The sequence below is a fragment of the Muntiacus reevesi genome, chromosome 3 (assembly GCF_963930625.1).
Source record: "Muntiacus reevesi chromosome 3, mMunRee1.1, whole genome shotgun sequence".
NCBI lineage: Eukaryota > Metazoa > Chordata > Mammalia > Artiodactyla > Cervidae > Muntiacus > Muntiacus reevesi.
The window spans coordinates 200,815,323-200,841,029 of record NC_089251.1 but is presented as its reverse complement, the minus strand read 5'-3'; the positions used below and the strand labels follow the sequence as shown (position 1 = coordinate 200,841,029).

Below are 25,707 nucleotides of genomic sequence, written 5' to 3'. Positions count from 1 at the left end.
GGGGAGGGCGGGGGATTTCAGAGATTGAAAACAGAACCGTCCCTGCGCCACGGCTCCGGAGCTCATCTGACTTGAGTTAGCGACCCCCCACCCACCCCGGCGCCTTAAAAAAAAGTGTTGGGGACTGGCGCGCTCTTTCGTTCTCTGCTGGAACTTTCTTCGTAGGTGTGCTTTCTCTCCCGGGCGCGGAGGAGGAGGGTCCTAGGCCCCCCTCCCCCTCCAGGTCCCCGGGATCCCCTCCTGGCGGGGGCGCGCGGCTCGGGCGGGGGCGCGGCGCCCTGTGTGCCGCAGCCGTGCGCGCGGGGGCGCTGCGCCGTGCGGGCGCGCGGCGGGCTGGAGCGCGGGAGTGCCGGAGCTCGCCAGCCGAGGCAGCACGGCTCCGCGGACTTTTTTTCAAACTCCCATCAATGAGTCTTCGAGGAGGAGCGGGAGGCGGCGGCGGACGCGAAGGAAGACGAGGAGGAGCGGGAGGAGCCGGAGGAAGGAGCGCGGGCCGCCCTGCGCGCCGGAGCCTCGGGGAGCTGCCCGCTTGCCGGCTTTAGGGGCTGCCTGGCCCCCGTCCTCCTTTCGGTCCCCTCCCCTGCCTGGCCCGCAACACCCCGGCTGGAGTGAGCCCGGGCACACGGCAGCCCGCGGTGGATCTCCGCGCCAACCAAGTTGGGATGGGGGCCCGCAGCCACCGCCCGGCGCCCCGGAGGCCACCTGCGTGCTAGAGGCAAACTTTTGTCTCCCTCGGTAAAGTTGCTTTGGCCTTCTTTTGCTTGCTTTTCGTCGCGAAGTGCCCCTTACTTCGGCCGAACTCGGGCCGACTGGGATGCTGCGCCGTCTTGGAGCGTCCCTCGGCCGGGTACCCGCGCCATGGCACGGGGATTCGGGCACCGGGGGCTAGCGCGGCGACCCGCGTCCGGGTTCTGGCTAAACCAGGCTGGGACCTAAGGGGGAGTCCAGGGATGGGAACTCGGGACCGAGGAAGCGATTTTGCATCCTCCTTCCCACCTGGGGGAAAGAGCCAGCCTTCTTGGGGAGCGCCAACGAGTTTGCCTCCACCCCGTCTCCAGCGCCCCCGAGCCCGGGGCTGTTTTTTCGGGAGTTGGGGGTTAGCGCGGGGAGGCTGGGATGCTGCGAGCTCCAGAGGTGGGCCGTGGGAGTGTCTCCGGGGAGTGTGCCGGGGGTGGAGGGGCTGCAGCCAGCCGCCGCGAACTTCTTACTGCACTTCTCCGCGCTGCCCGTCCCAAGCCCTGCCTTTCTTTCTTTCTCGCTCCTTCCTCCGCTCCTCGGGCCCTGTCGCCCCCTCCCCCCCGGTCAGGCCTCCCTCCTCGCTTCTCTCCTCCTCCTCCTCTCCTGCCCTCGGCTCTGAGATCCGCTTGACTTCCCCGAGGGATCCTCACGTAATCTCTCGCCCTGTCCTCCGTTCTCCCCCGCCCGCCACGCTCTTTCTTCCCCGCCCCCACTCGTCGCCCACCCCCCCAGCCCCCGCGCCGCCGGCAATCTCTCAACAAGTATATTTGCTGAGGAATTTGAAAAATCCACTACTGCAACTTGATCTGTGTGCGATGGATGGGGAGCGGCGCGGAGAGAGTTGGGCGCCAATCCTATTAAGGGTTTAGAAAGGGGAGCGTTTTCCTCGGCCGGGGCCCGGGGAGGGGGGCCGCTGGTCGGGGGAGGAGGAAGGGAGCGCGTGCGTGTGTGTGTGTGTGTGTGTGTGTGTGAGCGCGCCCCCCGTGTCGGGGGTGGGGGTGGGGGATGGAAGTGCACGCGTGCGTGTGTCTGTGCGTGTGTGTGTGTGTGTGTGTGTGAGCGCGCCCCCCGTGTCGGGGGTGGGGGGGGATGGAAGTGCACGCGTGCGTGTGTGTGCGCGCGCGTGTGTGTGTGTGAGCGCGCCCCCCGGGTCGGGGGTGGGTGGGGGATGGAAGTGCACCCAACTGGGCGCCTTTTCAGCCCGACGGTGATTGCTGTCACTTCCTAGGAAACCCGCCTTCCGCCACGCGAGGAGCTGGAACTGCAGCCCGAGCGCCTCACCCCGGGTGCCCTGTCGCAGGGGCGCTCGCGGGCTTAGGATCTCCCGCGGGGTGCCTCCCTCCACTCCCCGCTCTTTTGTGTCATTTTGGTGTGACTTTCAGAATTGATCCCGGCCGGGAAAGAGTCGACCTGTCCCCGGAGCCTGGTGCTGGGCCGCGGGGGTCTTGACTGCGCTGCTCTGCCTTCTTGCCGGGGCATCCCGCGCGGCGCTAGGCCTCCCGGGAGCACTTCGCAGCCCGGTGGCCGCGGCCGAGTCCCGGGACCCCCGCCCCGCCGTGCTCGCCGGGCGTGTGAAGGTTTAATCCCGACAGCTCCAGATAAAGGCAGCAGTTGTAAAACGCTCATATGCTGTTTGCCGACGAGGCTCAGGGGGATGTTGGAGCATTTGAAAGTAAACGGTTCCCTCGCAAGCGGCATAAAATAGTGTTTAAACAAATATTGTATTGGCGTGCTCAGGGGGCTCGGTGCCAAAAAGGAAAGTAAATAAACGCTGAAATCCAAAATATACAGCGATGGGAAGCCACGGAATAGGCGGGCTGGTCACCAGTCTCCCGAGATCTGTTTGTTCCACCACCTGACCCTGAAGCCCGCTCCCCGCCCACTTCCTTACCTTGCCGGGGACTTTTCTTCCCTCGGTGGCTTCCCAGTGTGGGGGCCTCAGAGCGGCTTTGCACTTGCCTCTGCCGGGGAAAAAACCTCATTGTGTAGCTACCTGGGCTGGTCTCCCCAGGGCCGGGCTGGGCACCCTAACTGTGCCTGGCTGCTGTGAGTTCTGGTGGCCTTCAGGCTCGCCCCAGCTTCTGGCCTGGCCAGGGTCACTGATTCTATACCGAGGCTGGAGGCATCCAGACCGCCGCAGATACATCCCTTCAGGACCCCACCTCTTCCCATCTTATGCCTCTTTCTTCCTTCATCTTTCCTGCTTTCGTTTTCTCAGACCTACTGCTTCGACCCTGATGGCCGAGGGTTCGCCCCCAGATTTAAGGTCCCAGTCAAACCCAGCTGCGTAGAGAGTTGTCACTTGTCTGAGAGTTTCAAAATTAGTTCTGGTTTGTGATATTTAAGATGGTTTGTATTTCCCCTCTGCTGGGAGAAATACACTAATTTTGTGAGGTTAGTTAGTGATGGTAGGGGGATTTAAACTCAGGCAGGAAGCGCTCCAGTGGAGGTGAGGATCCCACTCACCTAGGAAATAGGTGACCCGACTCTCCCTTGCTTGGCATCTGAGTGAGACTATAGTCAGCTCAGTCTGTTTCCAAAGTCAGTGGGCTGAGAATGCCAATGGGAAGGAGGAAGGCACTCCCAAATCATGGCCAGGCTCACTGAGGACCAAGGCAGGCCTGACTGTTAGGAAGAGTTTTCTTTCTTTCTTTCTTTTTCATTCTCCATGAGAATGGTTTGGAGGGGAATTTCTACAGGGATCAGACTCCTTCGGCAGAGCATCCCAGGCTGCTTCCAAACTCACATGGACCCTGCCCGTGGCCTTGGAGGGGACTCTTTGACTTGGCCTATCTTGAAGGATGTGTGGGGTTAGAGAGGCCCTTCTGGCCGGGCAGCCTTAGAAAGGAGAGCCGGTGTGTGTTCTCGGGGATGCTCCAGCTCACTCGTGGGGAGGGTACCGAACAGTGAGTGGCCTAGTTGGAAGAGGGGGCCACAGGGCTGCTTGTCAATGACTCCTCGCCTGACTGCAGGGGTCTTGGAGGCTGTGTACTGTAGCTGGCTTGTTTGCACTGCAGACTGAAAGATACACAAATACTTCATGCTTTGTGTACTCCCAGAAGTGCCCTGTACACAGGGCGGCCCTCAGGGCTGGATTAGCCAACCTGGCGATTCAGCAGGCAGACCGACAAAATCGAATCTTTGCCTAATAACCACCCTTCTTTCAGCAGGGCCTCTCTTGACCACCCAGAGGAAGGCAGAGGGACCTTCACCCTACAGATGCCAGCAAGTCCCTCTAACGGGGACCAGGCAGATTTCATGCGCACTTTGAAAGACCGTGTGACCCCTACACACCCAGCTGACTTGTGGAAGCGCAGAAGGCGAGCCCTATAGCTTTGTAGACTCAAGGGGTAGTGCCGCCTGCCTTTTCCTGGGGACGTGTGTTCAGCCGCATTTCCTTTCGTCTCCTGACGCTGGCTCCTAGGCCAGCTCCAGGGAGGTGGAGCCACCTGTCCGGCTTCTTTAGGATGCAGAGGGCTTCTACCTGTGCCAGGCCCCATTTTCTGGGGCTCAGGGATGGTGCTTGGGCCAGGTGGAACTAGCCGTGGAGGGCTGCAGCTGTACCCCCTGGGCCCTTTGAAAAGGAACCCCTCCCTGGGGTAGCAGCTCTCTGCTTTCTTCTTTTCAGTAAGTGTCAGAGGCGTGCAAACTTGAAACATGTGAAGAATACCAAAGAGGGAAACTGTACTGTTAGATTCCAGAAAATTCAGAGAGGTCACAGGGGTGATTGTACCAGCCACCAGAATAGGCCTGGTTTCAGTGATCAAGGCTCACTGGCTTCTAAAGAAGGCAGGAGGGGAGCCTGCTCTTTAATTGTGGCCTCAGGTTTGTTTAAAAGATGGTTTGGGAAGGGGTCCTGGGACAGCTTTGTCATTTGGCAGTGTCTTTTGGTAAAGAACAACTGCTTCGTTGGTTTTAAATAAATCCTTGACACCAGATTCAATACTGTGTATTCCAAAATGAGTTTGAATGTTTGCTGTGGACTCCAAAGGATAAAAAAAAATCATCGATCCTTGTTTTCTCTTTCCATGTTTTTTTTTGATCATTGTTTTTAGATTTGGAGGGTGACCAAAATATCCTAAACCTACAAAACTATGTTTAACCCCCTGGGGAAATACTCTAGTGATAACAGCAGACTTTCTGCCTGATTAGTATCTTATTTCCCTCTTCTCCTTTATTCTAGCTTTTTAAAAATCATACTGTGTGAGGGAAAATAACTCACTTAAGATGTGACCAAAGAGTTCACATAAACTGTTTTTGAAATTTTTGGTTTAAAGTGAATAAGTTCATGTGGTTTTGTGTGTCTGCTTGTGTGTCTTAAAAAAACAACCCCCCAAAAACAGGTTGCTGGGCAATGTGTTTTAACTGTGAGTGCCCGGTTTCAGGCATTAGCATAAGAAAAAAGTTTTAGTGCATTTCCTATTGTCTTGAAAGAAGAGTTTCAGCAGAGGGAAGGAAAGGCGCAAAAGGGTGATGGTCCATTGAGATTCTGCGGCAGCCCCGGCTCGTCATCTGGCCCTGAAATCTGTGATCGGATATCACTTTTATCTCAGTTTTGCATTCTCCGGCCTTTTTCACACGTTCACTTTTTGTCAAGGTTTATTGATTATGTTTTCTTCTCTGCAAATCTGTGGAAAATTTAATGAACCAAACACAGCAGTGAAATAAAAGGGACTTTTTATTCATTAGCAAGGGATTGATTTCCCCCCTTGGGCGGAGGGCCCCTGGCCTCTTGAGAGGTGGTGAGCGAGGGAGATGGGGGAGGGGGTGGCCCTGCCCCCGGGCCGAGGCGGGGCCTCCCGGCTGACCTGCGCCGTCTCGGCCCCGGACTCCCGTCCGCGCACCATCCTTGCGGAGGTCCTGGGCCCGCTGCAGACCTCCGCCTCGACCTCCGGGATCGGGGTTCCTCCGGGATCCGGGCTCCCCCGGGATCCGGGCTCCCCGGGCTTGGGGGGCGGGGCAGGGACGGGGACATCTGTGTTCTCCACCCTGGCAAACCTCTCGAGGGCCTGGGCCTTCCCCGGGACACAGTTAAGTGGGGCCCTTCCTCCAGCCCGGGCTTTCAGACCTGTAATTAAGCAAAGCCCCTGGTGTGATTACGCTGTGCTGACTCGGCTGGGTGCTTTGGAGCCGCGTCCCTGCACGAAACAGTGAACTTTGGCTCTTTGTAGAGGCTTCCTGGGCAGCCGGGGGTCGGATTCGATTGCACATCTGTCTGTCCGTCTGTCTGTCTCCCCTGCACCCGCTTTGCCCTTCTCTGCCCGCTTTGTCTCCTGCCTGTCCATCTTCCTCCCCCCTTCCCTCTCGCCCCGTGTCCCGCCTCTCCCCGCCCTGCGCCTTCTTTCTCTCCTTGCTCCTGTCTTTTCTTTCCCTCCCTCTCCTCTTTCCTTAGGCATCTTTTTCTGTCGCTCCCCCTCCGCTCCCTGCTTCGCCTCCCCGCCCCCCTCCATTTTCTGCCCCGCGCAGGGCTGGCTGCGAGGCCTCCGGGAAGCCGCGTGTCCGGGCCACCGGGCCGGCGCCCGCGTCCGGGGAGCCCTGCGCGCCCCGAGCGGCTCGCGCGCCGGCGGCGCCGCGTCCCTCCCACCTGCCCGCCGGCCGGGCTTCGGCGCCCGAACAATGGCCTCATTGTCCTGGCCGCGCACCGGCCGCCCCCGGCGAGTGGCGGCGGCCGGACCCTGCTCGTGGCGGCTCGGGAAGAAAGCCAGCGGCCCGGATCCAGGTCGGGCGCCCGTGGCGCCGGGCGGGAGGCCGGAGCGCACCCGGGAGCCCGCGCTCACCTGGGGTCGGCGCTCCTCCCTGCCCGCGGCCGCTGGCCCTCCCTCCCTCGTCCCAGCGGCTCCCCACCCGCTGCTCCGAGAGGCGGGGATTCGTTCGACTTTACCCGACAGTTTGCAGAGTGAACTGAGAGCATTTCACTAAAGCCAGGAGAGGGGCCACGTTACCAAACTTTTGGCGGCATCAGAAAACTTTTTCCAGAAGGCCTAGGTGCGAGTGACGGTAGCCACGAAGGCCTGCGTTCGCCCTGACAATTCGCCTTCCCCCAGCAAGGCAGGAGAGTATGGTGGTCACTCAGAATAGTATCCCCCGCCCCCCAGTTCGTCTTGATCTGTAGGGACTGAAGACCTCTTGGCGCTCAGAAAAAGAAGGATCTTTGAATGCTGAGGATGTTAAAAGAGCGTCGGTCCCGGGTCCAAGCAGACGCTTAGCAATGCCCCTTTGTGTTGTGGACAATGCAATAAGTCAGCCCGACTTTTGAGCCACATTTATAAGGAACTGTAAGGGCCGCTCAAGTACACTTGTGCTAAGTTGAATTGATTGAAATTTAATGGCGGTTAGTGGCGATGAATGGTAATGATTTCCCAGCGTATCTTTGGCATACTTGACATTAATAACCGGAGTGTGTGTGTATACCCGCACCGGGAGCCTGCCACACACGTGAGGCGGGAGCATTATTCATTTTCTGAGATGCCAGTCCTTCGCCTCCTTCCTCTCCTCAAATCCTTTTCCTTCTCACCATAATTCAGTTGTTCAGATGATGTAAAAAAAAAAAAAATCAAAGGGAAAGAAGGAAAGAGAAAAATCTTTCTACATTGAGTCCGTACATCATGTCAATATAATTTTGAGCTCATGATTTTTTTCAGTTCCTACATAAATCAGCTTCTAATATACAGAATGTGATGAATTTGTTTTAGCTGCCACCATGAATTAATGTTATGCAAATAGAAGCTTTGCAGGTGAAATGATTTACTTAATAATTTCAACTTCTAATATTTAAACTCATTCATTATGTTGGGAGTTAAAAAAAAGAAGTCCATATTTTTCAACCTGTGATGGGGAGATTAGTATGCAAGTATTTGCAGCATAGGCAGGCCTTGATGGCCAGAAAATAGCTCTTAATGTGTTGATTCTTTCTAGGAGGATCTATAGTTCACCAGGCAGAGATTTAAGAAGCAGGGGATGGAAGTCTTAACAAGTGCCTTCCGGGGGAGGAGATAAATGCATGGAAATAAATCCACAGTGACCATCACTGTAATATGTCTCCTGGGACTGTACAGGCTCTACTTTGGGAACCTAGCCGGGCTTTGCTTTTGAACTAGTCTTGAAGGATGAGTCTGTCTAAGCCGGGTGAAGGGTAAAAGGGCTCTGATGCCTCCACCCCTATCTTTGTCACTGGTTTGTTGAGACCATCTTAAGAGCGAGTTGTTAATAGCTGCCCATGAAGGTGGCAGTGGTATAGAAAGTTGGGCAGAGGACTGCCCCACCAAAAAAAAAAAAAAATGCTAGAAAGACTGCTATGTGTATCATCTTTGCAGGATGTTTTCTTCTGGAAAAAGTTGGAGAGTAAAAGTGATGGATAAGTGCCCTGTGATGAGCAATGAGCCCGAACTCTTGGGTTACCCTCCAAGAGTGTGAGGCTGATCACTTAGGAGCTGGGTGACCCGGTGCAAGTGGCTTGGCTTCTCTGTGGAAGGGGCGGGAATGGCAGGTGTGGTCTCTCAGATCCTCCAGCCACAACGTCCTGGGACTCAGCACACCCTGCCTCTCGCAGCCGTCATTAAGAATCAGACCTCAGGCAGGGTTGGTGGGAGGGGGACCAAGGTCTGGACAGAGTGTGGGGTCTTGGTCTTTGCCTCTGCTTCTGTGTAGTGAGGCTCCTCTCAAGGAATAACCCTGCTTCCCCCACCTCCCTCCCCGCCTGTCACCACCTAGTCAGCTGTAGTGCTCAGAGCTCCTCTGGGATGTGGTCACTGGTTGAGTGGGCGTGGGGTGGACGTGGGGACATCGGTGGGGGCGGGGGAAGCACTTGGCCTGCAATGGCCTTTTCAGACTTTCCTGAAGGCTACAGCCAAGTTGAAGGGTGGGCTGACACATAAATATGTCTTGGATCTCTGAAGATAAGTGTCAAGTTTTAACTTGCCTTCTCCAAAATTGAGGTCATCGTGATCAGATGATGGGTTGAAAGGACATCACTCAACCGTTTCTGCAGACAGCAGAGCATTGTGCAGGGGTGATACATAGTGTGTCCAGGCAGCGGCAGAGTATTTAGGGCTGACTCTCGCTCTCTACGGAGATCAAGGTGAGGGGACGTCATTGATGGTTGCTGGCTGAATGTGCCTCATTTGTGTCGGGAGAGAAGGAATCTGACTCGGCAGTCACTTAGCCAGGAGTTGTCAGGTGTGCTGGCAGCAGGATGAGGCAGGGTGGCAGGGTTTGAGTGTGATTCGACGTCTTCATCTTTCTAAGATGTAGTACTCTAATGTCTTTATGTTACTTACATGCGTGAGTGTAGTATCGATTATGTATCCACTCTTCAGGTTAAGTATGGTGATATGGTCAAGTCTTGTCTGACTTTCGACCCCATGGACTATAGCTCGCCAGGCTCCTCTGTCCATGGGATTCTCCAGGCATGAATACTGGAGTGGGTTGCCATTTCCTTCTCCTAGGTTAAGTATGTGTGTGTATATATATATATACACACGTACACACACATTCAGAAATCTTATAACTACCAGATCCCTTTATGAATTAGATTTTTACAAAAAGAACTAGCATAGGAGAATGAAGTCAGAACTGGAAATGAGTTAAAGAGGCAAATCTGAAAAGAGACTCCAGTGGGCTTCCTTCCTGCCAGGGACTCAGGAGGAAAGCTGGTTAAATATGCAGATTCTCAGGCCCCTCAACCTTTTCCTAGTGGCTCAGATGGTAAAGAATCTGCCTGCAATGCAGGAGATCCAGGTTCAATCCCTGAGTTGGGAAGATTCCATGGAGAAGGGAATGGCAACCCACTCCATTTTTAGGGATTTTTAGGATTTTAGGGGCAAGGTGATGGGGATTTAATGATTTCTTCCTGTGACACTCTTCACCTCACTGATTTTTGCATTTAATAAAGGGAGAGCATTTCCTTCTGTAAGGCTGGATGGATAACCCAGCATTTAGACTTCCCAGCTATTTGGTGGACACTGGAGGTTGGGGCAAATAAACTAGCTGAGAACTGAGCTGCTTCTGCTCCAGAACATCACAGAGAAATGCGCTGTCTTTCTGTCGGGCAGCTCCGACAATCCCACGGTTTGCTGAGAAGGGTACCTGGAGAAACCAGAGAGCAGCGAGCTTATGAAACCAGCACCTTGGTTTCTGTGGTGTGGGTTCCTGACCTGAGGGTCCTTTGGATGGCTCCTTTGCTCCTGTATAATAAACTACACCTGTGCATCGTGATGGCTGGCTTGTTGCTTCAGCTGCTAGAAGTCAGACCCTTTTGGGGTCTAGTTCAGCTTTGCAGAGTTTGAGTTACCACTCTTAAGTAAGAGTGACCCAGACTGAGGTTTGACTTACCTGTGGGTGTCTTTCTGGTTCCGTGAGAAGGGCAGGAAGGAGATACAGACTGAGTGAGAAGAGCTGGTATAGGATATCACGGCCTCCCAGCTGTGGTGGCCTCGGGCCTGGAGCTGGAGAGAGCCTTCCATGAGGAGGATGGGCAGGTGCAGGGGGCCTGCCGTGAGGGAGATGGGTTGGTCTAGACCTCCCAGGGCAGATTGAGGGCACACTGCCCCGCTATGTCCCTGGCACCGGGAGCCTCGAGGGAAGTGGGATGAAGGCTGGTGGCATCTCTGTGTCCCTGATGTCTGACACCTGGGTGCTGCATTCCTTTCCAGATCTGGCCCACAGTCCAAGGACCCCCAGACCACTAGTGCCCAGCTCCAGTGTTTTACCAAGAGCAGCTGAGGTCCTACACTAGAGTGACCCACATTGACATGAGGACCCACATTGACACGCCTCTTCCCTTCTCCAAGGACCCCCTTGAGTGGGTGGTTGGTGGTGGGCAAGAACGATGGAGGTAGCATCAGGCTGATGGCCCCTGTGGAATCTTGCCTGGAAGTCGGTTTGTTGGACTAGACCTGACCCACAGACCTCCTAGCCCCCATCCTGCCCTTGCTTGCAGTGACGTCAGCAGTGAGAGGCCAAGCCCCCAGGCCCATGCCCACCCTGGGCACCCACCAGCCTGCTTCCCAGAGCACGTGTGTCCCTCTGCGGCTGCCCAGCCATCTGCCCAGCCGCGCAGCGCTTGGGCCGGACCTGGCCCCGCCCACTCTCCTGTCCAGCCCAGCTCGCCCTGTGGGTACCTCCCCTTTCCCCAGCAGCCCAGGCCCACCCACACCCTCTTCCTCCTGCTTCTGTTTCCTTAGGTTTCATTTCTGTTTTATTTAGGTTTGAACATCCATCTCTTCGCTTGGCTCAGGCTCTATTCAGGTCTATACTTTGGTTTAGCACCTGGGCATTCGAGCAGAGCCTTCCCTTCTGATGTAAAGATGTTAACAACAACAAAATATTTTCCCCACAAGATCTTAAAACTAAGATGTATTTTTTTTTTTTTTTGCTTTTTTTTCTTTATAGAAAACTTACGAAATAGGAAACAGCACAGAGAGGAAGATTTTGTCAAGTTTCCTTCCAGTCTCTATTTTGTTTCTAAGGAATAATTTTTTGGCTCTATGTTTTCTTACAAAATTGAAGTTAAATCATAACTTGATTGTACTAGTAACTTCACTATAACATTATCTCATGGACAGTCCACATTATTAATGTATATTCTTCATGTGATTTTTATTGGCTATCTAATATTCTTTTATCTCCTCAAGCATATATATATATATATATGCTTTTTTTTAAAATTTGACTATGCCGTGTGGCATGTGGGATCTTAATTCCCCAGCCAGGGATTGAACCTATGCCGCCTGCAGTGGAAACGTGGAGTCCTAACTACTCCAGGGAAGTCCATCCATAAGCATATTTTATTTTACCCTCTTTATTATATTGTTGGGCATTTACTCTTTTTTTTCTGTCAGTAGTTTTTGCTGATGTAGATAACACTGGAGTAGATATCTGTGTGTGTAAATGTTTACCTGAAATTCTAATCATTTCCCTAGAATAGATTCTTAAAAGTGGAATGATTTGGCAAAAGTATTTGGACTGCCGTTCTTGAGGTCTTCAGTAGACCTTAGTAGGTTTCCAGTAATATTCTTCTAGCTTTTGGGGAGAGGTGAGCGATGTTAGCTTGAGGTTTTCAGAACAGCCATGTACAAATCAATGTAAAGCAATTAATTGAGTGCCTTCTGCTAGCCCAGTGACTTGCAAAATATAGCCTCATTTTGCAGATGGGTAACCTGAGTCTCAGAGACGTTGGATGATCTCCATGCTTACCTGGGAGGTGGGAGGCAGATTTACTGATGCCCAAACCAGGACCCTATCCTGAAGCTGTCTCCTGAGCGCTGCCCGTCTGCCTGGTGCAAAGGCTACAGCACTTACTCTCAGCCAGGGCTGTTTCTTCCCCAGGGAACATTTGTCAGTGTCTGGAGAAATTTTTGATTGTCATAAAGGCGGGGTGGGCAGTTACAAACCTAGACAGTGTTATAAAGCAAAGATATCACTTTGCCGACGAAGGTCTGTATTGTCAAGGCTGTGGTCTTTCCAGTAGTCATGTACAGATGTGAGAGTTGGACCATAAAGAAGGCAGAGCACCAAAGAATTGATGCTTTCGAGCTGTGTTGCCGGAGAAGACTCTTGAGAGTCCCTTGGAAAGTAAGGAGATCAAACCAGCAATCCTAAAGGAAATCAACCCTGAATACTCACTGCAAGGACTGATGCTGAGGCTGAAGCTCCAATACTTTGGCTCCCTGATGTGAAGAGCCGACTCACTGGAAAAGACCCTGATCTTGGGAAAGATTGAAGGCAGAAGGAGAAGAGGGTGACAGGGGATGAGATGGTTGGATGGCGTACTGACTCAGTGAACTTTGACTTGAGAAAACTCTAGGAGATGGTGAAGGACAGGGAAGCCTGGCATGCTGCAGCCCATGGGGTTGCAAATAGTTGGACATGACTTGGTGAGTGAAGAACAGCAATGGTGGTGGGAGGTGTTGCTCCTGACGTCTAGTGGGTAGAGGCCAGGGATACTGCTTAGTGGCCAGCAGTGCACAGGGCAGCCCCCGTGACAAAGGATGAGCCAGCCCAAATGTACCAATGCTGCCAGTGAGCGATCCTTGGTGGAGGTCATCAGCAAGGCCTGTGACCCTGGGTGGAGGTCGCCAGTGAGGCCTGAGTGGGGCTTCCCTCCCTGGCTGACACAGCACGACTCTGGGGCCAGGGCTTTGGAGCAGGCAGAGGTGCTTATTCGCACCTCACACTCTCACCAGGCTGGAAATCGTCAACCTTCTTTTCTGTGACCTGAATTTGAAGCAGACTGGCATTTGCCATCAAGAGGAATTCCTTGTGCAATCCATCAGTCAATCAGCTAGCACTTACTGGAACATCTGTTACGGGCCTGGCATGGATCAAGCTCACTGCCGCAGGCTCACACCTTGCTAACTTGGTTAGGAGCTGGCGGCCCCCGAAATCCCAGCAGATTTCTCTCTCATGCATCTTCCTCCTGTGTTCTCCATGCCTCGCCGGGAGGCTGCTTTAGGAAAGCCAGGGGTTAGCTGGTGTGACCCCCAAAGGCCGGTACCTAGGAATGTTGGTCAGGAGCAGATAGTGCCCCAGACAGTCATCAGAGAGAACCTATCTGCTTTTCTGGCCCCAGGCTAAATTTCCTACTTAATGAACTTTGCACCAGGCTCTTTCTGGCCAGGCAGGGATTGTAGAGTCCTGGGTCCGAATAACAAAAGGCCAGGGGTGGGGACCTTTGGTGGTGGCTTATTTATTTAATCCAGCAGTTGTGCCTGAGTAAGTCTGGGAAGGCTTCCAAGAGAGGCCCAGAGCTGGGTCTCCAGGATAAGGGCATTACCCATCGAGGGGCCGGAGAAGGAAGGGCCATCCAGGAAGAGGAATGGAAGCAAATGGTGAGTGGAGAGAGGCTTTTCTGGAACCTCTGGGGTGTCAGTGTTACTGGAGGATGAAGTCTAAGGAGCCGGCTCAAAGGATGCAGAGGGGCCCTTTGTGGGAGTCCGGGATGCTCTGTGCTTCCAAGGATGACTCCACCAACTTAGTGTCACCCGTGACTTACCTCTATTCAGGACATGAAATATAAAAGTGGGGACTCAGGTTCTTTCCGGAACTGGAACATTTGGGATCTGATGTGGAGCGAAGGGACCATTATCTTTGCCTTATCATTTTCCTCCTTTCAGATTTGGGCCAACTTCATTTCTCAAGTTTTTTTCTGCTGGTATCCCCTGGAGGAGGAAATGATAACCCACCCCAATATTCTTGCCTGGAGAATCCCATGGACAGAGGAGCCTGGAGGGCAACAGTCCCTGGGGTCGCAAAGAGTTGGATACAGCTGAGCAATTGTGCACTCACACATGCGTGCAGGCCAGGCCCAACTGTGGACAAGAGGGGATTCCCAGCAAATATGCACATACCTCTTCTCACCTTGTCAACCCTTGCCCATTTGTAGGCAAAGGATATGGTGTTCACCTATTCCTGACCTGCTGCTGGAAGATAAATCTACCTCAGGGTCTGTGTAGGGGATGATGAATTGAAAGGAATGAGAAAATGAACCTGGTTCTCAGAACGCTCTCAACTATGATACTTCAGAACACTTTCAGTGATTTAAGAGTAATAGTTGTCATGCATCCCATCATCCATTCATCTACCCATCCATCCATCCATCCATCCTTCCATTATTCATTTTTCCACTCATCCATCCATCATCTTCCATCTATCCATTATCCATCATCATTCATCTACCTCCCATCCATCTATTATCAGTCATCCATCCATTCATCCGTTATCCATCCTTCCATTAATGATACATCCATTTATCTATTGATCCACCCATCTTCTATCTATCCATCATTCATTCATCTTCTATCCATTCATCCACCCTCTATTCATCTATCCATCCATTCATCCACCCTCTGTTCATCTATCCATCCATCCATTGACTGTAGGAATTTTAAAGTCCTTTGCTGTTGGTTCTTGGCATATCCTTCATCTCCTATCCATGAAGCCAGTAACTCAGGGGTCACCTCCTTGAAATCATTCTTAGACCTAGGCTTCCACTTGTCCCTGGGGTTTTCCTTGTTTATAACACTCATCAATACTGTCTTGCTATTGTGTTTTTATTTGTGCTTAATAGTTGATCGGGCTTCCCTTGTTGCTCAGCTGGTAAAGAATCTTCCTGCAATGCAGGAAACCTGGGTTGGATCCCTGGGTTGGGAAGATCCCCTGGGGAAGGGAAAGGCTACGTATTCCAGTATTCTTGCCTAGAGAATTCCATAGATTGTATAGACCATGGGGTTGCAAAGAGCTGGAGCACAAGCTGGAATCAAGATTGCCAGGAGAAATATTAATAATCTCAGATATGCAGATGACTCCACACTTATGGCAGAAAGTGAAAGAGAACTAAAGAGCCTATTGATGAAAGTGAAAGAGGAGGCTGAAAAAGCTGGCTTAAAACTCAATATTCAGAAAACTAAGATCATGGCATCCGATCCCATCACTTCATGGCAAATAGATAGGGAAACAGTAGAAACGGTGGGTGACTTTATTTTTCTGGGCTCCAAAATCACTGCAGATGGTGACTACAGCCATGAAATTAAAAGACATGTACTCCTTGGAAGGAGAGTTATGACCAACCTAGACAGCATATTAAAAAGCAGAGACATTACTTTGTCAACAAAGGTCCGTCTAGTCAAGGCTATGGTTTTTCCAGTGGTCATGTATGGATGTGAGAGTTGGACTGTAAAGAAAACTGAGTGCCGAAGAATTGATGCTTTTGAACTGTGGTGTTGGAGAAGACTCTTGAGAGTCCCTTGGACTGCAAGGAGATCCAACCAGTCCATCCTAAAGGAAATCAGTCCTGAATATTCATTGGAAGGACTGATGTTGGAGCTGAAACTCCAATACTTTGGCCGCCTGATGCGAATAACTGGTTCACTGGAAAAGACGCTGATCCTGGGAAAGAGCGAAGGCCAGGAGAAGGGTGTGACAGGTTGAGATGGTTGGATGGCATCACCGACTCAATGAACATGAGCTTGAGTAAGCTCCAGGAGTTGGTGATGGACAGGGAAGCCTGGCTTGCTGCAGTCCATGCTGAACTGAACTGAATAGTTCATCAATGAATTATAGGAAATTTGTCTAGGGGAGAAATTTTTCCATGGACGTTTGTTCAGTTTACTTTGACAACTCTGTAAAGAAATGTGAGCCAACCAAGCAGTCTTCAGATTGGCTTCCTTTGGGATTGGCTTCCTTCGAGAGCAAGAACACATGTTTATATAGTGATTGGTTTGTAACATAGCAGAGTTGTATTTTAAATAATCCAAGTATGTGTTATAGTTCATTTGTGCCCCACACATAATCTCTGTCTGTGTTTGGTGTTTTTATAACTACTTTGAAGAGTTTTTAGGTGGGAAGCAGGATGTTTCAATGGATAAAACATTGGAAATATAGTGCAGTAACCAGGGTTCTAGCCTGGCTTTGCCTGGAATTTACTATGAGACTTCGGGCAAGCCATCGTCCCTCTCTGAGATTCTCCTAGTTTATTCTTTGTCCATCAAATGAGGTGGTTAGAATAGATCATTTCAGGCAACCTTTAAGTCATGGCATTCAGGGCCTGGGATTGCAGTTTGTTTTAGCAATGAGAGAGGGTTATTTGGGGGTTTTTAGACTCATGGATGCTTACAGCACTGATTTGCTTGAATAACGAAGCAGCCTTTGGCCTTGGCATTCCCATGGGAGATGCTCTGTCTCTAATTACCGTGATCGTCTCAGTGGCAGGGCTTTAGAAACTGCACTGTTTCAGCACCATCACCATGCCTCATGCTAGGGTAACAAACCCATGCAGTAGGAATTGTGTGCATTTTACAGATTCTATGGAGGTTTTCTGGTTTTACTGGCCTTGGCCTGAGGTCCCAAATCTACATCAGTCAGGGTCAGTTTCCCATTCATGTGGGGCTCTGCTGTATCCTCTAAGGGGGCAGGGCCCAACCTCTGTCTCTGCAGAGACACCTCTGCCTGGAAGACCCGTCCCTGACAGCCCTGATGGTGGGAATGTATGTATGGTCCTGTCATCAGTCCTGACCTGCCTCCTGCGTCTCCCTCATCAAGAGGTGATCCCTTCTGCAGAGCCTGACTCCCTAAGGGAAGTGAGCATCTTCCCTGGGCTAGTTTTTCCCCCAAAATACTCCCATTTGGGGGGCAAGTCTGGGTCCTCTGCATTCCATGAAACCCAGCTTGGCATCGGTTTTGTGCCCTGGCCTTCAATCCAGAGGCGGACTGCCCAGGTGGGAGCTTGCTGCTCCAGCCATGGTGCTGTCATTGGGAGGAGGTTCTGCGGAGTAGGGGCTTTGGATCAGGCACTGGAGACAGACTGATCATCCCAGCTCTGTGCCTCCGTTTTCTCATCTGTAAGGTGGGGATACCTGCGGACTTGTCTTGTGGGGCTTCAGTGGCGATGAAAGACTGTATGTGTCAAGTCCCTGGTACATAGCATGAAATCTTTTAAAAATTGAAATATAGTTGGTTTCCCTGGTGGCTCAGTCGGTAAAGAAGCCGCTTACAGTGCAGGAGGCCTGAGTTCAATCCGTGTGTTGGGAGGATCCCCTGGAGAAGGAAATGGCTACCCACTCCAGGATTCTTGCCTGGAGAATCCCATGGACAGAGGAGCCTGGAAGGCTTCAGTCTGTGGGGTTGCAAAGAGTTGGACATGACTGAGCACCTAGCACTAACCTCAACACTAACCTATAGTTGGTTTGCAATCTTCTCTTAGTTTCAAGTGTTCAGCAAAGTGACTCGGTTTTACACACACACACACACACACACACACACACACACATTCACATGCACACGCACGCACACACACACACACATATTCGTTTTCAGAATCTTTTCCACTGTAGGTTATTACAAGATATATGAGTATAGTTCCCTGTACTGTACAGTAGGTCCTTGTTGCTCATATTATGTATAGTAGTGTGTATCTGTTCATCCAAAACGCTTAATTTATCCCTCCCCCCTTTCCCCTTTGGTAACTATAAGTTTATTTTCTGTGTCTGTGAGCCTATTTCTGTTTTATAAGTAAGTCCATTTGTATTAAGATTCCACATATAAGATTTCACTAACCTCTGACTTAACTCACTCAATATGATAGTCTCAAGGTCTACCCTTGTTGCTACAAATGGCATTATTTCGTTCTTTTTCATGGCTGAGTACTATTCCATTGTACACAGATACCACATCTCCTTTATATGTTTAGTTGATGGACATTTAGTTTGCTTCCATGTCTTGGCTGTGAAATCTTGATTATTATGAGGAAGGTAGCCCAGGTGCGCACTGTGTATTTGGCAGCTCCATCCTGCTAGCGACTCATTTAAACTCAGTCAACCCAAATCCTAACTCTCATTTGCACTGCTACCGGCTTAAACCAGAGTCCCCAGCACAGTTTCTGCTAAAAGACGTCGTGACAGAGCCTGTCTCACAGCACTGGGACACTTCTGTGCCCTTGTCTCTGACCTGGGAAGGGATGGGTTCATTAGCAGAGGGAGTTTCTGAGAGGTGCCTGACTGTGTCCTGTCTCAGGCCGACAGGCGCCTTCTGGACCTCACCTGGGACTGGCCCTCCTGAGGGTGATGATCAGTGCCACGTCTGTCCTGCTGCGCTCCGGAGAGGTCTTTCTATGATGGGGCTCTCGACCAGATCCTTTCACAAGGCAGGACAGTGGTCATGCCCTTCAGCTGGTGGGCCTGTTCAAGGCTGCAGGCTGCTGGTCGGAGAAGAGGCACGTGGCTCTGTGAGGCCGCTGATCACATGGTTTCCGTAGGGCAGCCCTCTATGACCCCTCAGGGGTACTCTGCCATCCAGGACGGCTGCCGTGAGGCTCCCTAGCCTAAAACTGCCTTCATTTCACCCCAACCCCGGGGTCTTGGTGGCCACTGTATTTAAGCAAGAGATTTGTTCTGGGTGCATTAAAATTTTTATTTTGTTTTTTGGTCTTCTTAATCCTCGTCTTCATCTTTCTGTTCCTATCTTTGCTCTCCTCAGTATGTATAGAGTTTGCTACTGTATGATTTATAGTTTTGCATCCTGTAATTTTTACTTGGTACCTTTTGTAAGCGTTCGTTATAGGCTCTGGCAAACTGCTCATGGCTGATCCCCCTCTCTCTTTTTTTTCCTATTGTTTATTTGACTGCGTTGGATCTTAGTTGCCTAATGTGGGATCTTCCCTTGTGGTGGGCCGGCTCTCTAGTTGTGGCAGGGGCTCGTTGTTGCTTGGCATGTGGAATCTTAGTTCCCAGACCAGGAATCGAGCCTCAATTTGCAAGGCAGATCCTTAACCACGGGACCACCGGGGAAGTCCTGATCCCCCTCATTTGGACATAGTTACTTTTTTTTTTACTCTTATAAGCAAGTCTTCTAAAAACAACTTTATATATATCAAGGCTCTAAGTTTCTTAGTCTACCTAACTTTCCTTTTTAAGAAAATGGAGCAAAAATAGATCACCTGTAAACTAATTGTGAAGAAAGGCTTAAAAGGAAGAAAGTTGAAGCCACTGTGACCTTGGGTTTCTGTTTCCCATGTTCTGTGTGGGACCCCCAGCACCTCGGTGAATGTTCTTCTAGACGTTTCTCCCTGTGTTTACTGACATTTCATCACATCACACATGCTGTTCTGTAATCTAGGTTTTCACTCAGCGCTACGTTCGGGGATATGTTCTAGACGTTTCTCCTTGGGTTTAGTAACATTTCATCATCACACATGCTGTTCTGTAATCTAGGTTTTCACTCAGCGCTACGTTCGGGGGTATGTTTTTCCACAGATATAATTCTTTGGCTGTAACTGATGACATCCTTTGGATGAATTTCTAAAGGTAGGATTCCTGGTCAGAGGTGAGGTCATATTTTATTAAACTCTTTTCTCATGTTTTCAGGTAAGTGGTTAAAAAATGTAAGTGCCACAATTCAACATAGTGTTGGAAGTTTTGGCCACAGCAATCAGAGCAGAAAAAGACGTAAAAGGAATCCAGATAGGAAAAGAAGAAGTGAAACTCTCGCTGTTTGCAGATGACATGATCCTCTACATAGAAAACCCTAAAGACTCTTCCAGAAAATTACTACAGCTAATCAATGAATATAGTAAAGTTGCAGGATATAAAATTAACACACAGAAATCCCTTGCATTCCTATACACTAACAATGAGAAAACAGAAAGAGAAATTAAGGAAACAATACCATTCACCATTGCAACAAAAAGAATAAAATACTTAGGAGTATATCTACCTAAAGAAACAAAAGACCTATACACAGAAAACTATAAAACACTGATGAAAGAAATCAAAGAGGACACAAACAGATGGAGAAACATACCGTGTTCATGGATTGGAAGAATCAATATTGTCAAAATGGCTATTCTACCCAAAGCAATCTATAGATTCAATGCAATCCCTATCAAGCTACCAACGGTATTTTTCACAGAACTAGAACAAATAATTTCACAATTTGTATGGAAATACAAAAAACCTCGAATAGCCAAAGTAATCTTGAGAAAGAAGAATGGAACTGGAGGAATCAACCTGCCTGACTTCAGACTCTACTACAAAGCCACAGTCATCAAGACAGTATGGTACTGGCACAAAGACAGAAATATAGATCAATGGAACAGAATAGAAAACCCAGAGATAAATCCACGAACCTATGGACACCTTATCTTTGACAAAGGAGGCAAGGATATACAATGGAAAAAAGACAATCTCTTTAACAAGTGGTGCTGGGAAAACTGGTCAACCACTTGTAAAAGAATGAAACTAGAACACTTTCTAACACCATACACAAAACTAAACTCAAAATGGATTAAAGATCTAAATGTAAGACCAGAAACTATAAAACTCCTAGAGGAGAACATAGGCAAAACACTCTCTGACATAAATCACAGCAGGATCCTCTATGACCCACCTCCCAGAATATTGGAAATAAAAGCAAAACTAAACAAATGGGACCTAATGAAACTTAAAAGCTTTTGCACAACAAAGGAAGCTATAAGTAAGGTGAAAAGACAGCCCTCAGATTGGGAGAAAATAATAGCAAATGAGGAAACAGACAAAGGATTAATCTCAAAAATATACAAGCAACTCCTGAAGCTCAATTCCAGAAAAATAAATGACCCAATCAAAAAATGGACCAAAGAACTAAACAGACATTTCTCCAAAGAAGACATACAGATGGCTAACAAACACATGAAAAGATGCTCCACATCGCTCATTATCAGAGAAATGCAAATCAAAACCACAATGAGGTACCATTACACGCCAGTCAGAATGACTGCTATCCAAAAGTCTACAAGCAATAAATGCTGGAGAGGGTGTGGAGAAAAGGGAACCCTCTTACACTGTTGGTGGGAATGCAAACTAGTACAGCCACTATGGAGAACAGTGTGGATATTTCTTTAAAAACTGGAAATAGAATTGCCATATGACCCAGCAATACCACTTCTGGGCATACACACTGAGGAAACCAGATCTGAAAGAGACACGTGCACCCCAGTGTTCATCGCAGCACTGTTTATAATAGCCAGGACATGGAAGCAACCCAGATGCCCATCAGCAGATGAATGGATAAGGAAGCTGTGGTACATATACACCATGGAATATTACTCAGCCATTAAAAAGAATTCATTTGAATCAGTTCTAATGAGATGGATGAAACTGGAGCCCATTATACAGAGTGAGGTGAGCCAGAAAGATAAAGAACATTACAGTATACTAACACATATATATGGAATTTAGAAAGATGGTAACGATGGCCCTATATGCAGGGCAGAAGAAGAGACGCAGAAGTACAGAACAGACCTTTGAACTCTGTGGGAGAAGGGGAAGGTGGGATGTTTCGAAAGAACAGCATGTATATTATCTGTGGTGAAACAGATCACCAGCCCAGGTGGGAGGCATGAGTCAAGTGCTCGGGCCTGTTGGGCTGGGAAGATCCAGAGGAATCGGGTGGAGAGGGAGGTGGGATGGGAGACCGGGATGGGGAATTCGTGTAACTCTATGGCTGATTCACATCAATGTATGACAAAACCCACTGAAAAAAAAAAAAAAAAAAAAAAAAGAAAGATGTAAAAAAAAAAAAAAATGTAAGTGCCTAGGGGAGGTTTTTTTCTTGTTTATTTTTTGATACTAATAAAAATAAAAGAAGTATTTGTTATTCTGATTCAAACATTATACTGGTAAAAAATTGTCAGTTTTTGTTTCTTCTGATACACACCTAAATGCAAACAGAACAAGGTTAAAGGTTCAGAAATGTAGAGTGTGGACAGAGTAGGTTCCCCCCAAATCCTATTCCCTGGAGGTAGTCACTGATAATGAGTATACATGTGTTTCCAGTTTTCCGTTGACACAGACCAGTGTTTTTGTCATTGTCATTTATCTTTGCACAGATGGGATCATACTCCTGATAGCGTTCAGCCGCTTGCTTTCCTGGTGGGTGGTTACTTTAAGAGCATGCCTTGGTGCTCTTCCCACATCTGTCTATGATAGATCAACCTTACTCATTTTCCGCTCACCTTTAATTTTTATTTACGCTTCTCTGTTTGTTGAATGGTCATGCATTCAGGTGGCCAGTCGTCTCAGAAAAGCACAAAGGGTTATCTGTACATGTGTATAAGTCTTCCCAGCTCTGCTGGAGCTCCACCGCCCACATAGTTCTCCCAGAGCCAACCAGTGACGCTGGGTTTGGTGTGTATCCTTCCAAAAAATGTTTCATGCGGGTCACATGAAGATGACTAGATAGTGTTTCATCCCTTTTTATGCCCAAATGGAAGCTTAGGGTCCATCTGTACAGTAACCCGCCTTTTTCACTCGCCACCTCGTGTAAGCACGTGAAGAGCTTCCTCATTCTTTAGGTTAGAGAGGCGTGCCACTGTGTGTGCATTTTTCTTTTATCTAGTTCCTAATGGTGGACACTTGCCACTGTAAACCGTGTTACTTTGGATAACCTTGGAATACGTCATTTCGCATACATGCGTGTATCTTTGTAGATGATTTCCTGGAAATGAATATCTGGACATAGAGGTGGGAGTTTTTGTAGCTTGGATAGATATTGCCAGATCATTTTCCATGGAAGTTTATACACCCACCAGCAACCAGCAAGAGTGCCCATATCCACGCCAGCACAGTGTTCTGATCAAACCTTTTGATCTTTGCCAGTCTGATAGTTGGAAGGAAAACTACATCACAGTGGCGTTTTCTTTTAATGTAAAGTTTGATAAGTTTTGACTTAAGTCTGCAAACCACAACCCAGATAGTGATCGTATCCATCATCCCCAGACGTTTCCTCCTGCCCTTTATAATCCGTCCCTCCCACCCCCTCGCTTGCCCAGGCAACCACTGATGTGAGTTCGATCATTATAGACCTTTTGCCTTTTCTAGACTTAAATGGACCCATACAGGATGTGTTTTTCTTTGGTCTGTCTCTTTCACTTAGCGCAGTTACTTTGGGATTCATCCATGTTTCTTAGGTGGTGGTCCCTCCTTTTATTGCTGAGTGATACTCCATCAGATGGATATACCCTAATTTCTTTATCCAGATGCCTGCTGATGGACATTTGTGTTGTTTCCAGTTTCTGGCTATCACACATAAGGCCACTGTGAACATTTTGTACAAGTCCCCGTACGGATGTACGTTTTCTCTTTTGCCGGGTAAATCTTTGAGGGGTGGGACGTCTGGCTCAGAAAGTAGGTGTGTCTAGGTCATGAGGTTGGACTTTTTAAGAAACAGTAAAACTGTTTAACAAAGAGGATTACACTATTCTGTATTCCCACCAGCAGCATATGAGAACCCAAGTTCTGCCACATCCTTGCCAACTCTTGGAATGGTCCATCTTTTGAACTTTTAGCAACTTTTAAAAAATAACAAATTGTTGGAAATTCCTTGGCTGTCCAGTGGGTTAAAACTTTGTGCTTTTAATGCTGAGGGCGTGGTTTTATCCCTTGTCAAGGAACTAAGGTCTTGCAAGGTACGTGGTGTGGCCAAAAAAATAATAATAAAATAATAAACTTTATTTTGGCTCACATTTAGATAGTCCTCTTTTTTTTTAACCATACTGTTCACCCATTTAAAAATGTACAATTCAATGGCTTTTTTGTATATTATTGTTTTTTTTAATTGTAGTAAAATATATATAATCCATATATTATATAAAATATATATAATACATATATTTTACTACAATGAAAAAAGCAATAATATAGCATACCAAAAAGCATTGAAACGTGTATACTATCAAGGGTGAAACAGATCACCAGCCCAGGTTGGATGCATGAGACACGTGCTCGGGGCTGGTGCACTGGGAAGACCCAGAGGGATGGGATGGGGAGGGAGGCGGGAGGGGGAATCGGGATGGGGACCACATGTGAATCCATGGCTGATTCATGTCAGTGTATGGCAAAAACCACTACAATATTGTAAAGTAATTAGCCTCCAACTAATAAAAATAAAGGAAAAAATACTTATATATATAATACAAAATTCTCTACTTTAACCATTTTAAGGGCACAATCCAGGGGCGTTAGTTACATTCACAGTGTTGTGCTGTCATCACCACTGTCAATTTTCAAAGCTCTTTCATCTCCCCAAGCAGAAATTCCAGAGCCAGTAAGCTCTAACTCTCCATTCTTTCTCCCCCATCCTTGTTAAGTTCTGTTTTCTCTTTTAAGCTGAAGTATAGTTGATATACAATATTATAAAAGTTACAGATATACAATATAGTGATTCACAATTTTTATTTTTTATTTATTTTTTTGATTCACAATTTTAAAAGATTATATTCTATTTATAGTTACTATAAAATACTGGCTGTATTTCCTACGTGTACAGTGTATCCTTGTAGCTTATTTTGTACCTAATAGTGTGTACCTTTTAATCCCTACTCCTGTTCTACTTTCTGTCTCTATGATTCGCCTATTCTAGATGTTTTATATAAGCAGAATCATACAATATTTGCCCTTTGTGTCTGACTTATTACACTTAGCATAATGTTTTAAAGGTTCATCTATGTTGTAGCTTCTCTTGTGGCTCAGCTGGTAAAGAGTCTGCCTGCAATGCAGGAGACCTGGGTTTGATCCCTGGGTTGGGAAGATTCCCCTGGGGAAGGGAAGGGCTACCCACTCCAGTGCTCTGGCCTGGAGAACCCCATGGACTGTGTGGTCCAGCAGAGTCAGACGTGATTGAGCGACTTTCCTTGTCACTTTCCCTGTTGTGGCATATGTAAGGTCTTCATTCCTTTTTAAGGCTGAATAGTATTCTGTTGGACAGACAGATTGCATTTTGTTTATCCATTCATTCGTTAATGGACACTTGGGTCCAGGGAAGTCCTCTGTGTTTTCTTTTAAGAGATATTAATGTTTGAGGTCTGTGGTCCAGCTTGAATTCATATGGATACGGTACAAAGTATGGACTAAAGTTAGTGATTTCTTTACACGCACACCTCATTACTGTACTTTGCATTGTTGCACTTCACAAATACTGTGTTTTTTACAAAGTGAGGGTCGGTGGTGACCCTGCACGAAGCAATTCTTCTGGTGCCATTTTTCCAACAGCATTTGCTCACGTTGTGTCTCTGTCACATTTTGGTAATTCTTTCAATATCTCAAACTTCTTTGTCTTTATATTTGTTATGACGATGTGCCTCCAGTGATTTTTAAAAAAATAGTTTTATTCATTCATTTATTTTTGACTGTGTTGCGTCTTCGTTGCTGCGTGGGTTTTCTCTAGTGGTGAGTGGGGGCTGCTTCTCGTTGCGGTGCACAGGCTTCTCCTTGCGGTGGCCGCTTTTGAGCTCTAGGGCGAGGGGGCTCCAGTAGCTGCAGTCTCTGGGCTCTAAAGCACAGGCTCCATAGTTGTGGTGACAGGCTTCGTTGCTCCAAGGCATATGGGATCTCCTCGGACCAGGGATCGAATCTGTGATTCCTGCATGGACAGGTGGACTCTCTACCACTGAGCCACCGGGGAAGCCCCGATTAGTGATCTGTGATGTCACTATTGCAAGATTAT

The 25,707-nt window shown here is 48.6% G+C and overlaps 1 protein-coding gene across 1 annotated transcript in view; it reads left to right on the top strand.

Annotated features, from left to right (window-relative positions):
* Positions 1-286: 286 nt before the first annotated feature.
* GLI2 (GLI family zinc finger 2) overlaps positions 287-25,707 on the top strand; it is a 278,607-nt gene continuing 253,186 nt past the window's right edge. The window contains exon 1 of the mRNA XM_065931365.1: positions 287-735. The gene's annotated coding sequence lies outside the window, so the exon portion shown is untranslated. The remainder of the gene's footprint in view (positions 736-25,707) is intronic.